The following is a 19,805-nucleotide window of genomic DNA, read 5'->3' as shown; positions in this document are numbered from 1 at the left end:
TGGGTGTGGTGCATAAACAATGAATTTTGGAACACTGAAAAAAATTTTTCAAAAAAAAAAAAAAGAAAGAAAGAAAGAAAGGAAGGAAGGAAGGAAGGAAGGAAGGAAGGAAGGAAAAGATCCATAAATACAGGGAACAAACTTTTGGTTTCCAAAGGGTAGGGGTGAGGTCACGGGCAAAAGGGGATAAAGAAGTGGGAAGTACAGGTTTCTGGTTTAAAGCAAAAACGTGGGTTTTCATTTCACTCCTGTCCCCTAGTTCAACATCCCCCACCTCCCCAGGGCCACTTTATTGGCTGAGAGATTATCCCCTAAAATCTATAAACGAGATGAGAATGTTCTCTATGTTTTTCTTTAGGATATTTTCTCCTTGCTATAACATCACAAATCTCAGCTCATCATTACTAATTGACCAAAAGGCCAATCCTAAGTAGGAGGCTATAATTATAACAAGACTAGTCACTCCTTGTTATGGTCATCTACTTAACAGGATTCCACCTAATTCTCCTTTTCTTTCCTCTAGTACAAAGATTTCTCTTCTGGGCAGAGAAGACAGAAGCAAAAAAAAGGCATATGACATTACCATTTGCACATCTCCTCTTCAGGTGCCCAATTTCTCAGATCATAAATTTTTTAAAAATTTAATTTATTTGACAGAGAGAGAGATCACAAGTAGGCAGAGAGGGGGAAGCAGTCTCCCTGCTGGGCAGAGAGCCTGATGTGGGGCTCAGTCCCAGGACCCTGAGGTCATGACCTGAGCAGAAGGTAGAGGCTTAACTCACTGAGCCACCCAGGCACCCCCATCAGATCACAAATTTTTAAGAAATTCTTTTTCTTTTGCATATTTTCAAGTCCAGGCTCATTTTAAAAATTCTTGGTACTACTGGAGCTCATAGGTGGCTCATTAAGTTGAGCATCTGATTCTTGGTCTCAGTTCAGGTCTTGACCTCAGAATCGTTAGTTTAAGTCCCTCCCTGGGCTCTACACTGGGGGTGGAGCCTCGTTAAAAAAAATTCTTTATACATTATTCCAGGCCTATGTGACATTTATATATTCTTACTTGATTATAGGCCTACCTTTTCATCTTCTGTACATTTTTTTTAACACCTGAGCTCAAGGAAAATCTATTAAATCATCCAAGATTTAGGGGCACCTGGGTGGCTCAGGGTTAAGCCTCTGCCTTCCGCTCAGGTCATGATCTCAGGGTCCTGGGATTGAGCCACACATCAGGCTCTCAGCTCAGCAGGGAGCCTGCTTCCCCCTCTCTCTCTGCCTGCCTCTGCCTACTTGTGATCTCTGTCAAATAAATAAATAAAATCTTTAAATCATTCAAGATTTAAATAGTTCTTCTCTTACTTTCTTTGAAAATATCTGCATTTGTACTTTCATGTATTGAGAGTTTGTGATTCTTTTTTATTCCTTTTTCTCTCTAAGATTTCATGCCATATAACCCTGCTCTTTGAATTTTGTGAAATATACTTTTTACAATCTTGGCAATACATTTAATTTTGTCCAATTTTTCTCTCCTTAACTATTAGAATTCTTCCTGTAACATCAAGTCAGTTATCCTGGTTCCCATCACTGGCTTTTGCCAACAATTCTTCTTTATTGCTTGGAATTAAGTACAGAGTAACAATTCTACTTGTTGCTTCTGTCTTCTTGGTAATTTTAACCACTGGTGAACATTTATTTTGGTTATCTAACATGGACCAAATACTATCACTGTTATTACATTTTTATTTTCAGAGGCTATTATGACATAAATATTTATGAAGATTCAAAGAAATGTAACGTAAGTACTATTTTACTTATTTGATCTTATATTATGTACAATATATTATTCTAGAAGTTAGAAATATGTACAAATGCAAAGTCCTTGGGATTTTTTAAAAATATTGTAGGAAAGAGACAAACTGGCAGAAGATAGCTTCACAAAAACTGAATTTCCTAAGAGTAGGTGGGTGGTCCGGACAATTATATTGGAATATATCAGAAGACTTCATGTTACCTGACAAAATGGATGTCTACTATAAATTTGATGACTGTAATTTATAAGGAACACAGGCTAAGGGCACACTGAAGAGAGGCACATGGAGTCTAGAGTTTCAGAAATTTTCACCACAGTAAGGACAAAGTCAGGAATTTCTCATTCAGCTTCTTACTACCAGAAGCTATCAAAAAAAGGAGGAAAGGAAGAAAGAAAAAAAGCTACCAAAAAAAGAAAGAAGGAAAAAAAGAAAAGAAGAGAAAAGAAAAGGAAAAAAAAAGCTATCTAGGGGGGGCGCTTGAGTGGCTCAGTTGGTTAAGTGTTTGCCTTCAGCTCAGGTCCAGATCCCAGGATCCTGGGATTAGCGCCACATCAGGCTCCCTGCTCCACAGGGAGACTGCTTCTCCTTCTCCCTCTGCCTGTTACTCCGGACCACCCACCTACTTGTGTTCTCTGTCAAATGGATAAATAAAATATTTTTTAAAAATAAGAATAAAAGAAGCTATTTAGGTTCAATTAGTTGTAGCAAGGTGGTTTAGAACATTAAGTTAGAAAACTCTAGGATGGAGGAAAATCTGAATTTAAATTCTGACCATGTCACCTACTGCTTGTATAGATTTAAAAGAGTTACTTTATACTTAAGCTCTCAGACCTTGATTTGCTGCATTTGTAAAATGGGAATAATAATGTTGATCTTGTAAGACTTGTGAGGTCACATTAAGATATACTTAGTATAGTACCTGGCACAATGAAAGTTAAATATGTATCAGCAGTTTTCAAAGTGTAGTCCATGGAAACAAGGAGTCCCCAAGATCCATTTCAGGGGGTTCTTGAAGTTAAACAATACATTTCTTTTTTATTTTTTTTTAATCTTTTTTTTTTTTAATTTGACAGACAGAGATCACAAGTAGGCAGAGAGGCAGGCAGAGAGAGAGAGGAGGAAGCAGGCTCCCCTCGGAGCAGAGAGCCCGATGGGGGGCTCGATCCCAGGACCCTGGGATCATGACCTGAGCCGAAGGCAGAGGCTTTAACCTACTGAGCCACCCAGGCACCCCAAATGATACATTTCTTAATAATACTTTGCTCGCCTTTTTAACTATAGTGACATTTGCACTGACTGCTTTTTTCATGAAACACCATTTTTACTTAAAAGAATGATGGGCCTCAATAACAAAACAATTCAATTTAAAAATGAGCAAAGTAGAGAATAGATCTTTTTCCAAAGAAAACATTCAAATGGCCAACAGTTAAATGAAAAGGCACTCAACATTACTAATCATCAGGGAAATGCAAATCAAAACCATAATGAAGCAGACATGATGTCAACATCAATTTATGACAAAAACTCTCATTAAAAAAGAAATACAGAGGGAACGTACCTCAACACAGTGAAAGCCATAGATAATAAGCTCACAGCTACCATCATATTCAATGGTGAAAATTCGCAAGATTTCCTCTAAGATTAGGAACAAGACAGGGATGCCACTTTCACTCAACATAATATTGGAAGTACTAGCCAGAGCAATTAGGCAAAAATAAGAAACAAGTCAGAAATAAAAAGCAACCGAATTGGAAAACAATTATTTGCAGAGAACATGATATAGAAAACCCTAAGTACTACACAAAAAAAAACTTACAACTAATAAATTAATTTAGAAAAGTTGTAGGACACAAAATTAATATACAAAAATCTGTTGGTTTCTCTACACTAATAACAGGCTTTCAGAAAGAGAAATTAAGGAGACAATTCCAATTACATAAAAAAACTATAAAATATCTAGAAATAAATTAAACCAAGGAGGTGAAAGTTCTGTACACTGAAAACTAAAAGACAGTAATTTTTTAAAAAATTGAATACAAGGCAAATAAGTAAAAAGATATTTCATGCTGATGGATTAGAAAAGTATTATTAGAATGTCTATACTACCCAAAGCAATCTACAAATTCAAAGCAATCCCTATCAAAATCCCAAAGGCATTTTTCACAGAAGTAAAACAAACAATCCCAAAATTTGTGTGAAATGAAAAGACCCCAAATAACCAGAGCAATCTTGAGAGAGCACAACAAAGTTGGAAGCATCATGCTCTCTGATTTCAAACTATATTACAAAGCTAATCAGTAAAATATGGTAATGGCATAAAGACATAGAGATCCATGTAACAAAACAGAGAGTCTGGAAATAAACCCACACATATGTGGTCAATTAATTCATAACAAAGGAGTCAAGAATATTGTCTCTTCAATAAATCATACTAGGAAAATTGGAGGGACATGCAAAAGAATAAAATGGGGCCACTATATTACACCATATACAAAAATCATCTCAAAATGGATTAAAAACTTGAACATAAGATCATAAAATTCCTAGAAGTAAATGGGAGATAAGCTTGAATCAGTCTTGGTGATGATTTTTTTGCATATGACACCAAAAGCAAAAGTAAGAAAAGCAAAAATAAACAAGTGGAACTATATCAAACTAAAAAGCTTCTGCACAGTAAAGGAAATCATCAACAAAATTAAAAGGAACTTAATAAATGAGAGAAAAATAACTGCAAATGATTTCTCTGACAAGGGGCTAATATTCAAAATATATAAAGAACTCATACATCTCAATACAAAAACCAAAGCCCCAATTAAAAAATGAGAACTCCAGGGTGCCTGGGTGGCTCAGTGGGTTAAGCCACTGCCTTCGGCTCAGGTCATGATCTCAGGGTCCTGGGATCGAGTCCCACATCGGGCTCTCTGCTCAGCAGGGAGCCTGCTTCCCTTCCTCTCTCTCTGCCTGCCTCTCTGCCTACTTGTGATCTCTCTCTCTCAAATAAATAAATAAAATCTTAAAAAAAAAAAAATGAGAACTCTGGGGCACCTGGGTGGCTCAGTGGGTTAAAGCCTCTGCCTTCGGCTCAGGTCATGATCCCAGAGTCCTGGGATCGAGCCCCGCATCGAGCCCCGCATCGGGCTCTCTGCTCGGCAGGGAGCCTGCTTCCTCCTCTCTCTCTCTGCCTGCCTCTCTGCCTGCTTGTGATTTCTGTCTGTCAAATAAATAAATAAAATATTTTTTAAAAAACGAGAACTCTGTATTTTTCAATTTGTTTAACAATTAACATTTATAGGATTTCTACAGCCAGAACTTGTTTTCTTCCTTCCTCTTAGAGACCTAATGACACAAGAGAAAGCTAAAAAGACAACCAAAATGACCAAGATTTTGGGAATTCTATTGCATGATAATGGACCCAAATTAACTGAAATCCCACATTTTGGTTTTTTATTTTGCCAGACTCCAAACAGAGGTAAATAAATTATGTTACTGAGATTTCAAAATAAAATAAAATTAAATTAAAATGAAAAAAAAAATAGGAAAAGATCTTAACAGACATTTTTTCCAAGAAGACATTGGATAACCAGCACATACAGGAAAAGATGAAATTCTTATCATTAATCACAAGGGAAATGCAAGTCAAAATCATAGTATCACCTCACACTTGTTAAAATACACCTCCCCCCGGACACACACACACAGTAATATTCTCTAGCCATAAGAAAGAATGAAATGTTGCCACCTGTGACAACATGGGTAGACCTTGAGGGCATTGGGCTGTGAAGTGAGTCAGTCAGAGAAAGACATGCTGTATTATCTCTCTAATATGTGGAATCTTAGCAGGGAGGAACAGATGGGTGGTTATAAGAGGCAGGGGGTGAGGGTCAGAGAAACGAATGAATGGTTTCTATTTTTGTTATTTTAAAAAATAAATTTAAAAAAATTTTTTAGAAATACCATGAGGTATCACCTCCCACTTGTTAGAATGGCTACCATCAAAAAGGAAATAGTAAAGGTCTGCAAGGATATGGAGAAAAGGGAACACTGTGCACTGCTGGTGGGAATGTAAATTGGTGCAGTCACTCTGAAAAACAATACAGAGTTTCCTCAAAAAATTAAAACTAGATGGGACAGAAAGACCAAAAACGGGAGTTACAAAAGTAGGAAGCCCCAGAGCAGTAAAATCAAGTGTTATCTATAAAACTCAGTCAAGAGATTCACTAAATAAAAGGATGTGAAGTAGGACACCATATACCTAAAACATGAGGGGAGAGCGGAGAAAAAATTTAGAGTTTTTATACATACTAACATAAATATATAGAAACAGGGATGCCTGGGTGGCTCAGTGGGTTAAGCATCTGCCTTCGGCTTAGGTTGTGATCTCAGGGTCCTGGGGTCAAGTCCCACATTGGGCCCCTTGCTCAGTAGGGAGCCTGCTTCTTCAACTCTGTCTCTGTCTGCCATTCCCCCTGCTTGTGCTCTCTCTCTGACAAATAAATAAAATCTCTAAAATATATATAAACATATATAGAAATGTATATACATATAATTTTGAGGGGGGGCTATGGGGACAGAAGGACAGAGGGAGAAAGAGAATCTTAAGCAGACTCCACACCCAGGATGGAGCCTGATGCAGGGTTTGATATCATGACACTGAGATCGTGACCTGAGCCAAAATCAAGATCAGATGCCTAACCCAGTGAGCCACCAACGCCTAACCCAGTGAGCCACCCATGTGGCCCTATAGTAAAATATTTTTTATTTCAAGTATTTATTTAATTTCTAGTTAGTTAACACATATGGTAAGAATTGGTTTCAGGTATAGAATTTAGTGATTCATTACTTATATATAACACCTAGTACTCATCACCAGTGCCCTCTTTAATGCCCATCACCCATTTAAGCCCATCTCCCACCCATCTCTCTCCATCAACTCTCAGTTTGTTCTTTGTTGCTAAGAGTCTCTTATGGTTTGCTTCCCTCTCTTTTTTCCTTCCCCTATGTTCATCTGTTTTGTTTCTTAAATTCCACATTAGTGAAATTATATGGTATGTCTTTCTCTGACTTATTTTGCCTAGCATTATATACTCTACTTCCATTCATGTCATTGCAAATGGCAAGAGTTCATTCTTATTTGATGGCTGAGTAATATTCCATGGTATATACACCACATCTTTATCCATTTATCAGTTGATGGATTTTTGGACTCTTTCCACAATTTAGCTACTATTGATAATGCTGCTATAGATATGTGCCCATTTGAATCATATCTTTGTATCCTCTGGGTAAATACCCAGCTGGGTTGTAGGCTAGTTCTATTTTTAACTTTCTGAGGAACCTCCATATGGTTTTCCAGAGTGGCCACACTAGTTTGCATTCCTACCAACAGTGTAAGAGGATTCCCCTTTTCCTATATGTTCACCAACATTGTTGTTTCCTGTGTTCATTTTAGCCATTCTGACAGGTAGGTGGTGGCATCTCATATGGTTTTGGTTTGTATTTTCCTGATGAGGAGTGATGTTGAGCATCTTTTCATGTGTCTGTTAGCCATCTGGATGTCTTCTCTGGAAAAATATCTATTCATGTCTGCTCATTCCTTAATTGGATGATCGGTTTTGGGAAAGTTGAATTTGACAAATTCTCTTCAGATTTTGGATACTAACCCTTTATCAGATACATCATTTGCAAATATCTTCTCCCATTCCATAGGCTGTCTTTTAGTTTTATTGTTTCCTTCCCTATGTAGAAGCTTTTATCTTGATCAAGTCCCAGTAGTTCAGTTTTGTGTTTGTTTCCCTTGCCTCAGGCAATGAATGTTTCTAGTAAGAAGTTGGTGCAGCCAGGTCAAAGAGGTTGCTGCCTTTGTTCTCTAGGATTTTGACAGTTTCTGTCTTACATTTACATCTTTCATCCATTTTGACTTTATTTTTATGTATGGTGTAAGAAAGTGGTCCAGTCACATGCAACTGGACCACTTTCTTACACCATTTGTTGAAAAGACTATCTTTTTCTTTTCTTTTTTTTTTTTTTTTTTTAAAGATCTTACTTATTTGACAGAGAGAGAGCTCACAAGCAAGTAGAGTGGCAGGCCAAGGGAGAAGCAGACTCCCCATTGAGCAGAGAGCCCAATGTGGGGCTCAATTCCAAACACTTAACCAACTGAGCCACCCAGGTACCCGAGACTGTCTTTTTTCCATTGGGTATTCTTTCTTGCTTTGTTGAAGATTAGCTGACCATAGAGTTGTGCATTCATTTCTGGGTTTTCTTTTCTGCTCCATTGATCGATGTGCTGGTTTTAGTGTTAGTACCATACTGTCTTGATGATTACAGCTTTGCAATATAGCTTGTAGTCCATAGTCGTGATGCCTCCAGTTTTGCTTTTCTTTTTCAGGACTGCTTTAGCTATTCAGAGTCTTCTGTAGTTCCATTCAAATTTTAGGATTGTTTGTTCTAGCTTTGTGAAAAATACTCATGATATTTTGATAGAGATTACATTAAATATATACATTGCTTTGGGTAGTATAAACATTTTAACAATATTTCTTCTCTCAATCCATGAGCATGGAATGTTTTTCCATTCCTTTGTGTCTTCTTCAATTTCTTTCATAATTTTCAGAGTACAGATCTTTTACCTCTTTGGTTAGACTTATTCCTAGGTATCTTATAGCTTTTGGTGCAACTATAAATGGGATCGATTCCTTGATTTCTCTTTTTGCTGCTTCATTATTGGTATATAGAAATACAATAGATTTCTCTACACTGACTTTATATCCTGAAACTTTGCTAAATTCACGTTTCAGTTCTAGTAATTTTTTGGTGGAGTCTTTCAGGTTTTCTACATAGATTATCATGTCATCTGCAAATAGTGAAGTTTGGCTTCATCCTTGCCAATCTGGATGCCTTTTAATTCTTAAGCAGCATTTGTTTGGGTCTTGGTTTTTTAAATATATTTTGATTACCCTATATCTTCTGATTGGAGCATTTAGTCTCTTTACATTCAGAGTAATTATTTATAGATAATTATGTGCCATTGTGTTACCTGTAAACTCTCTTTCTGACAATGTTCTCTGTTCCTTTTTTTTTTTTTTTTTTTTTTTTTGGACAGACAGAGATCACAAGTAGGTGGAGAGGCAGGCAGAGAGAGAAGAGGAAGCAGGCTCCCTGCTGAGCAGAGAGCCTGATGTGGGGCTCGATCTCAGGACCCTGGGATCATGACCAGAGCTAAAGGCAGAGGCTTTAACCCACTGAGCCACCCAGACACCCCTCTCTGTTCCTTTTTTTCCCCTCCCCCAAAGATTTTATTTATTTGAGAGAGAGAGAGAGGGAGGGAGGGAGCAGTCAGAGGGAGAAGCAGACTCCACCTGGAGCTGGGAGCCTGATGCAGGACTTGATCCCAGGACTCTGGGATCATGACCTGAGCTGAAGGCATTTACTTAACTGACTGAGCCACCCAGGCACCCTCTCTGTTCCTTTTTAATCTTTGTTGCTTTTGGTCTTTCTTTCCCATTTAAAGGGTCCTCTTTACTGTTTCTTGCAAGGCTGGTTTAGTCGTTACAAACTCCTTTAGTTTTTGTTTGGGAAGCTTTTTATCTTTCTTTCTATTCTGAATGATAGCCTTGCTGGTAAAATATTCTTGGCTGCATATTTTTCCCCTTCAGCCCCTTGAAATTTATCATGCCACTTCTTTCTGTCCTGCCAGGTTTCTGTGGAGAGATCTACTTCTAACCTGATTGTCTTTCCTTGTAGGCTAGGGATTTCTTTTCCTGCTTTCAGGATTCTTTCCTTACCTCCATATTTTGCCAACTGTACTATAATGTGTCTTGGTTTTGGCTGGCTTTTGTTAAATTGAATGGGAGTTCTCTGTGCTTCCCGGATCTAGATGACCAATTCCTTCCCCAGACTAGGGAAGTTTTCAGCTTTAATTTGCTCAAATAAACCTTCTGCCCCCTTTTCTTCTTCTTCTGGGACATAGGTTATGACACTTGATGGAGTCACTGAGTTCCCTAAGTCTACATTCATGATCCAATACTTTTATTTCCCTCTTCTTTTCAACTTCATTATTTTCCATGATTTTATCTTCTCTATCACTTGATCCTCTGCTTCATCCATCCTACTGTCATTGTATCCAGTCAGTTTTGTATCTTGAGTATAGCAATTTTTTATTTTGACCTGACTAGCTTTTAAGCTCTTTTATCTCTGCAGAAAGGGATTCTCTAGTGTCCTCTAGGCTTTTCTCAAGCCCAGTTCAGTATCCTTATGATTTTTTTTTTTTTTTTTTTTTTTTGGTTGTGGGAGGGTCAGAAGGAGAGGCAGAGAAAAAATTTTAGGAAGGCCCCATGCCCAGTGTGGAGCCTGACATGGGGTTCAATCTCACAAACCTGAGACTAGAACCTGAGCCAAAATCAAGTGTCAGACACTTAACTGACTGAGGCAGCCAATCAATCACTGTTCCAATCAAAAGACAGCATGATAGAATGGATAAAAAAGTAAGACCTATCTATATGTTCCCTACAAGAGATGTACTTTGGATATAAAGACACACGCAGACTGAAAGTGAAGAGATGGAAAAACATTTATCATGCAAATGAATGTGAAAAGGTAAGGTAGCAATACTCAATTCTGACATCAGAAAACATGAGCTTTAAAACAAAGTTTATAAAAAGAGACAAAGAAAGAGACTACATAATCATAAAGGGAACAATCCAAAGAAAATAAAACAATTGTAAATATGCACTCAACATGGGAGCACCCAAATACACAAAGCAGCTATAAACAAAGGAAATAACTGATAATAATCCAATTAATAGTAGGGGTCTCTCATTCCACACTTACATCAGTTGATAGATCATCCAAGCAGAAAATCAAGAAGGAAATGGGCTTTGATTGACACATTGGACCAGATGGACCTAACAGATATATTCAGAACATTCCCTCCTAAAACAGATACACATTTTGTTCAAGTGAACATGGAACATTCTCTCGAATAGATCACACATTAGGCCACAAAGTAAGTCTCAATAGATTCAAAAAGATTAAAGTCATGCTATGCATCTATTCCAACCACAATGCTTTGAAACTAGAAATCAACCACAAGAAAAAAAATCTGGAAAGAGCACAAGTAACATTCTATGAAACAATGAATGGGTCAAAAAAATACATAGAGGCAAATGAAAATGAAAAATAGAGTGGTCCAAAAAATCTTTGGGATGCAGCAAAAGCTGTTAGGAGGAAAGTTTAAAGCAATACAAGCCTAACTCAAGAAGAAAGAAAAATCTCAAATAGACCACCCAACTGTACCTAAAGAATTTAGAAAAAGAACAAACAAAAACCAAAACCAGTAGAAGAAAGGACAGACTCAAGGGCAGAGCAGTAATAAACAATACAGAAACAAAACAAAAAGAACAGATCAAAGAAATCAGGAGTTGGTTCTTTGAAAAGATCAACAGAATTGAAAAACCTTTAGCCAGACTCAGAGATAGAGACTCAAAATCAGAAATGAAAAAAAGGGAAAAAACAACTGACACCTCAGAAATATAAAGGATTACAAGAGAGTATTATAAAAAAAAATGCAGCCCAACCAATTAGACATCCTAGAAGAAATGGATAGATTCCTAGAAACCTGGGTCCTGGGTGGCTCAGTAGGTTAGCATCTGCCTTCAGCTCAGGTCATGATCTTGGTATCCTGGAATCAAGTCCTTCATCAAACTCCCCACTCAGAGGGGAGTCTGCCTCTCTCTCCCACTGCCCCTCCCCCTGCTCATGCTCTCTCTCACTCACTCTCTCTCTCTCAAATAAATAAATAAAATATTTAAAAAATTTCCTAGAAACATAGAACCTCCCAAAACTGAATCACAAAGAAACAGAAAATTTGAACAGCAGTGAAACTGAATTAGTAATAAAAAATTCTCAACAAACAAAAACCAGGACTAGAGGGATTCAAAGGTGAATTCTACCAAATGAGAAGAGTTAATACCCATTCTTCTCAAACTATTCCAAAAAATTAAAGACGAAGGAAAGCTTCCATATTCATTCTATAAATAAATTACCCTGATTTTATTATTTTATTTTTTTTTTAGATTTTTTTTTTTTAATTTGACAGACATAGAGCACAAGTAGGCAGAGAGGCAGGCAGGGGTGGGGGGAGCAGGCTCCCTACCTGAGCAGAGAGCCTGATGCTGGACTCAATCCCAGGATCCTGGGATCACGACCCGAGCAGAAGGCAGTGACTTAACCCACTGAGCCACCCAGGTGCCCAAATTACCCTGATTTTAAAACCAGATGAAGTCACACACAAAAAAGAAAACTACAGGCCAGCATATCTGATGAACATAGATGCAAAAATCCTGAACAAAATATTAGCATGCCGGGATGCCTGGGTGGCTCAGCTGGTTAAGCTGCTGCCTTCCGCTCAGGTCATGATCCCAGAGTCCTGGGATCGAGTCCCACATCGGGCTCCTTGCTTGGCAGGGAGCTTGCTTCTCTCTCTGCCTCTGCCTGCCATTCTGCCTGCTTTTGCGTGCTCTCTCTGACAAATAAACAAATAAAATCTTTTTTAAAAAATTAGCATGCCAAATCCAGTAATACAATTAAAAAATCATTTATCATGATCAAATGGGTTTCTTTCTGGGATTCAAGGTTTATTTAATATTCATAAATCAAATCAGCATAATACATCACACCAACAAGAGAAAGGATAAAAACCATATGATCATTTCAAAAGATGAAGAAAAAGCACTTGACAAAGTACAATATCCATTCATGGTTAAAAAAAAAAAACCCTCAACAAAGTGCACTTAGAGGGAACATAACTCAACATAATAAAAGCTATATATGAAAAATCTCAGCTAACATCATACTCAATGGTGAAAAACTGAGAGCTTTTCCCTTAAAATTAGGAACAAGACAAGGATGTCCTCTCATTTTTATTCAACATATTTCAATATAGTACTCTAAGTCCTAGCCACACCAATCAGACTAGAAAAGAAAAATAAAAGTCATCCAGAATTTTGTGAGGAAGAAATCAAACTTTCACTATTTGCAGATGACATGATACTATACATAGAAAATCCTAAAGATTCCACCAAAAAACTATTAGAACTGATAAATGGATTCAGTAAATTCACAGGATATAAAAATCAATATACAGAAAAACTTTGTATTTCTTTACACCAATAATTAAGCAGCAGAAAGAGAAATTAAGAAAACAGTCCCATTTATAATTGCACCAAAAATAATAAAATGCCTGGAAATAAACATAACCAAGGCATTGAAAGACCTGTACTCTGAAGACTACAAAACACTGATGAAAGAAATTGAAGATGACAACAAATGGGAAGATATTCCATGCTCATACATTGGAAGAACAAATATTGTTAAAATGTTCACAGTACCCAAAGCAACCTACAGATTTAATACCATCCCCATCAAAATACCAACAACATTTTTCACAGAACCGACAAATAATCCTAATACTTGTCTGTAACCAAAATAGACCCCAAATAGCAAAAACAATCTTGAAAATGAAGAACAAAACTGGAGGTATCATAATCTCAGATTTCAAGCTATACTACATAGCTGTAGTTATCAAAACTATGGTACTGGCACCAAAAAGGACACATAGATCTATGGAACAGAGAGCCCACAAATAAATCTACAATTACATGGGCAACTAATCTACCACAAAGGAGGCAAAAGATGCAATTAGAAAAAGATAATCTGGGACGCCTGGGTGGCTCAGTTGGTTGGACTGCTTTCGGCTCAGGTCATGATCCCGGAGTCCCGGGATCGAGTCCCGCATCGGGCTCCCAGCTCCACGGGGAGTCTGCTTCTCCCTCTGACCTTCTCCTCGCTCATGCTCTCTCTCACTGCCTCTCTCTCAAATAAATAAAAAAAAAAAAGAAAAAAAGAAAAAAAAGAAAAAGATAATCTCTTCAACAAATAGTGCTGGGAAACCTGGACAGCCGCATGCAAAAGAATGAAACCGGACCACTTTCTTACACCATAAACAAAAATAAACTCAAAATGGATCAAGGACCTAAATGTGAGACCTGAAACCATAAGAATCCTAAAAAAGAACACAGGCAGTAATTTCTCTGACACTAGCTGGATCAGTATCCTTTTAGATAGATCTCCTGAGGCAAGTCGAACAAAAGCAAAAGTAAACTATTTAGACTACATCAAAATAAGAAGCTTCCAAGAAGCAAAAGAAACAATCAACAAAACAAAAAGCCTACTGAATGAGAGAAGATATTTGCAAGTGCAATATCCAATAAGGAGTCAGCATTCAAAATATATAAAGAAGTTCTACAATTCAACACCAAAAATTAATCCAATTTGAAAATGGGCAGAAGACATGAAGAGACATTTCTCCAAAGATGACATACATATGGCCAGCAGACACATGGAAAGATGCTCAGCATTACTCATTGTTAGGGGACTACAAATCAAAAGCACAACAAGCTATCACCTCACACCTGTCAGAATGACTAAAATAAAAAACGTAAGAAACAAATGTTGGCGAGGATGTGGAGAAAAAGGAACCCTCTTGCACTGTTGGTGAGAATGCAAACTGGTATAGCCACTGTGGAAAACAGGATGTATGGAGATTCCCCAAAACAATTAAAAATAGAATTACCATATGATCCAGTAATTTCACTATTGAGTATTCATTTACCCAAAGGATTAAAAAAACACTAATTTGAGAAGATACAGGCATGCATATGTTTAAAAAAATTTTTTTTTATTTATTTGACAGAGAGAGACACAGCAAGAGAGGGAACACAAGCAGGGAGGTGAGAGAGGGAGAAGCTGGGCTCCCTACTCGGTGGGAAGCCTAAGTGGGGCTCAATCCCAGGACCCTGGTATCATGACCTGAGCTAAAGGCAGATGCTTAACGACTGAGCCACCCAGGCGCCCCTGAGCGTATATGTTTACTGTAGTTTATTTATAATAGCCAAAATATGGAAGCAACCCAAGTGCCCATCAATAGATGAATAGATAAAGATGTCCCATATACATATATAAATATAAATATAATGGAATATATGAATTACTCAGCCATAATAAAGAATGAAATCTTGCCATTTGCAACAACAGGGATGGATCTAGAGGGTGTAATACTTGGTCAAATAAGTCAAAGACAAATCCCATATGACCTCATTCATACATGAAATTTCAAGAAAACGGATTTAAAAAGAGACAAACTGGGGCACCTGGGTGGCTCAGTGGGTTAAGCCGCTGCCTTCGGCTCAGGTCATGATCTCAGCGTCCTGGGATCGAGTCCCGCATCGGGTTCTCTGCTCGGCAGAGATCCTGCTTCCCTCTCTCTCTCTCTGCCTGCCTCTCCATCTACTTGTGATCTCTCTCTGTCAAATAAATAAATAAAATCTTTAAAATAAAAAAAAATAAAAAATAAAATAAAAAGAGACAAACTAAAAAACAAAACAAAACAAAACAAAAAAAACAACCCAGACTCTTAAATATAGAGTACAAACTAGTGGTTACCAGAAGGGAGGTGGGTGGGAGGATGGGCAAAATAGGTGAAGGTTAAGAATATACTTATGATGAGCACTGAGTAATGTACAGAATTGCTGAATCATGATTTTTTTACATATGAAACTTCTATAATACTATATGTTAAAATTATAGTGTAATTAAAAATGCTTTTTAAATTTTTATTTTATTTTTTCAGTGTTCCAAGATTCATTGTTTATGAAGACATTAAAAAAATTAAAACTAGAACTATTGTATCTGGCAATTCCACTTATAGGAATTTATCTGAAGAAAATGAAAACACTGGGTCAAAAAGATATCTACGCCCCCATGTTCCCTGGAGCACTATTTAACAATTGCTATGACATGAATCAACTTCTAAAGTGTCCATCAAGAATGAATGCTTAAGGAAAATGTGGTGTGTGTATGTATCACGGAATATTTAGCCAGAACAAAAAAGTAGAAGATAATCTTGCCATTTGTGACAACATGGATAGATAGATGCTGAGGGCATTACACTAAGTGAAGTAAGTCAAGACAAATACCATATGGTCTCATTTTATGTGGAATCTAAAACAACAACAACAACAACAAAAACAGAAAAAAACTAAACTCATAGAAAGAGTAGATTGGTGGTTACCAGGGGTGTGTAGTGCAGGTGGAGGAATGGGTGAATGTGGTCAAAGCATACTCATTTCCAGTTATAAGAGGAGCATATTCTAGGGATGCAACGCACAGCATGGTGACTATAGTTAACAATACTGAGTTATATATTTGAAAATCGCTAAGTGAAAAAACCTTAAGAGTGCTCACCTCCTCCCCCACACACATACTGTAACTACATAAGGTGATGGATGTGTTAACTAAAATTATGTTGCTCATTTCAAAATATATTCATGTATCAAATAATCAAGTTGTACATCTTAAACTTAACAAAGTTACATGTCAATTATCCCTCAATAAAGTGGGCGGGGGACATAGGCAGACAAACTATAGTTATTCAGACTATGATATCTGGACAGTTCCTTGAAAATGAAGGAAGTGAGCCTACAATTTTAAACAATAACTGATTATATTTGTTGTCAGTGGCCAAATTTAAGCTTTCAAGAGAAAGAATTCTGAAAAAACTTGTACCTGCCATGGTGATTTTGATAGCCTCCCAATATTTAAAGATTTCTTGAGTTAAATCAGTGGTGATCTTTATTAATATGATTTCAAGATATTATATCATGGTATGTGTCAGAAAAAAGACAAGTACAACTTGTTAACCAATATTTGATCAATGCATGAAGTTATAAAATCTTGTAAAGGGGCACCTGGGTGGTTCAGTCAGTTATGCATTTGACTCTTGATTTTCACTCATGTCATGATCTCAGGGCGGTGACACTGAGCCCTGTGTTGCGCTCCACACTGGGAGTGGAGCCCACTTAAGATTCTCTCTCTCTCTCCTTCTGCCCCTGCACTACCCCACCCAGCTCGTGTAGTTCTCTATCTCTCAATCTCTCTCTGTTGAAAAAAAAAAATTGCCAAGATAAAATTTCCAAAGTCCAGGACAGATAGTAGATACTAATGTAAGAGAGCTCCTAGAAGTTCATTGGTTTCTGATTCCACATTACAACATATTTTGAGAAACTACTATTTGTTGAATGTGCTTTAGTATCAGTGATTGATAACCACAATTATCTGAAAAAGATACTAAAGTATTCCCTTGCTCTCCTACTACTTCGTTTGTGAGGCCAGGTGTTCTTCATATAACTTCAACCACAACAATGCATACATACAACAAATTGAATCCAGAAATAGAGGAGATAATTCAGCTCTTGTGTATTAACCCAGACTCTAAAGAGATTTTTTTTTTAATTTATTTTTTTAAGTAGGCTCCATGCCCAATGTGGGGCTTGAACTCATGACCCCGAGATCAAGAGCTGCATGCTCTACTGACTGAGCCAGCCAGGCACCCCTGAAGAGATTTCTTTATAGCTCTTTTCACCAAATATTTTTGTTTTGGAAATATGGTCATATTTCACAAAAATATGTTATTTGTATTAACATATAATGGCCTTATTATAAAATACTTTAAAATTTTTCTCAATTTCAATTCTAACATGGTCATTAATGTTGATAGATATAATCCATATAAGCAAAATCTCTTTGAGGTCTTCAATAATTCTTAAGAGTTCAAAGTACTCCTGAGACCAAAAAGTTTGAGAACCATTACTATACATTATTTACAGTTAGCCTACAGACAAATGTAATTTTGTCAACCTTGGTGTTATTTGATCCCTTTCTCACTGAAAGAATACATATTTCTGGTATCATAAACCATTGGTTTTAAATCCATATCCCACTCATTTTTCCAGAACTAGAGAAAAAGATCTATTACATAAAGAGAAACAGAAGTAAAGATGACAACAATTTTTTTCACCAGAAAGAATGCAAGCATTCTTGGAATAATGCTTCCTGGAATAACATCTGTGAAGTACTAAAAGAAGATAAAGGGGTGCCTGGGTGGCTCAGTCAGTTAAGCGTCTGCCTTCAGCTCAGGTCATGATCCTGGGGTCCTGAGATCCAGCCCTGAGTCAGGCTCCCTGCTCAGTGCAGTACCTGCTTCACCCTCTTCTTCTGGCTTGGTATCTCTCTCTTTCAAATAAAATACATCTTAAAAAAAAAAAAGTAAAGAAGATGAAGAATCTAGCCTCAAATTCCTTACCCAGTGAAAAAATAAAAACAAAAATTTGTTTAAAAATATCAAAGGACCTTGGGGCACCTGGGTGGCTCAGATGGTTGGGCATCTGCCTTCGGCTCAGCTTGTGATCTCCAGGTCCTGAGCCCATGTCAAGTTCCCTGAGCAGGAAGTCTGTTTCTCCCTCTCCCTTCTGCCTTTCCCCCCCGCTCATGCTCTATCTCTCTGTCTCAAATGAATAAATAAAATCTTTTAAAAAAAAAAAGTCAAAGGACCTTTTCAGACATAAACAAGCTGTAATGGTGTATCAATAGTAGACCTACATTACTAGAGATATTAAAGGAAAACTTTTACATAGGTAAAGTTAATTATACCCATTGAAAATCTGGATCTAAAACAACAGTAACAAAAAAATGAAGAATACTAGAAATTCTAACTACACAGGCCAATGTATTATTTTTCCCTTGCACTGTAACAAATTACCACAAATTTAAGGGCTTAAGCAATTTAGTTCTGTGAGTCAGAAGTGTAACACAGGCCCTACTGAGCGAACATTAAGATATTGTCAGCACCACACTCCTTTCTGCATTCTCTAGGAAAAACCATTTCTTTCCCTTCTCTAGCTTCTAGAGATCACCTACATTTTTTTTTTGGCTCATGACCCTTGTCATCTTCAAAACAAGTGATGCTGGATTTCTCTGACCCTTTTTCCATAGTTGCAGATCCCTCTGAATAGGCTGGGAAAAGTCCTCTGCTATTAAGGGCCCATATGATTAAACTGGATCCAGCTGAACAATCCAAGATACTCTCCCCATCTCAATATCCTTGACCTAATCATGCCTGTGGAGTCACATTTGCCATGTAAAGTGACATACTCACAAATTCTGGGGATTAGGATATAGACATCTTTGGGGTTCTATTTGCCTACCACAGATGCAGAAGACTTAAGCACTATCAGCAAACCTGACTGACATTCATAGAACATTCTACCCAACAGCAGCAGAATACACATATTTGTCAAGTGCACATGAAACATTTACCAAAACAGACCATGTTTTGGTCTGTAAAACAAGCCTCAATACATTTAAACAGATTTAAGTCATATGAAGTAAATTCTCTTTGAAAGGACTTTTACTAAGTATGATACGCTCTCAAACTCAACAATATAAATAAACCCAATGAAAATTGACATACTTGAACAGGCACTAAATAAGATGGCAAATAGGTGCATGAAAAAATGTCAACATCATTAGCTTATTAGAGAAAGACTAAGATCACTAGCAGATAGCACTATATACCTATAAGAAAGGCTAAGGAAAAATGAACAGAACAAGGGGGCATGACAATGTGGAGCAGCCAGAACTTTCGTGAACACTGATGGTGAGACTGTAAAATGGTACAACTACTTTGGGAAATAGTTTGATAGTTTCTTACAAAATTAAAGATGTATCCATCATATCACCCAGACATTGGGTTAAATCCCTAGGTATTTAAGAGAAATGAAAACACATGTTCACATAAAGGCATGTAAGTGAATGTTCACAGCAGCTTTACCTATAATGGCCCCAAAGTGAAAACAATGTCCATCAATAGATAAAATACTGAACAAATTGTGGTTATGTTCAAACCATAAACTACTAGCCCAATGAAAAGGATTAAGTTATTGTACACATGACATGGGTGAATATCAAAATATTTGTTCTGAGTAAAAGAAACCAGAGTACAAGGAGAACATACTGTATAACTTCATTTATACAAACTTCAAGTACCTGAAATCTCATCTACAGTAACAAAGCAGATTAGGTGGGAAGTTGTGGGAGGGAACC

Source organism: Lutra lutra, chromosome 7 (assembly GCF_902655055.1).
Source record: "Lutra lutra chromosome 7, mLutLut1.2, whole genome shotgun sequence".
NCBI classification, from domain to species: Eukaryota; Metazoa; Chordata; class Mammalia; order Carnivora; family Mustelidae; genus Lutra; species Lutra lutra.
Note: the sequence above shows the minus strand (reverse complement) of the source record.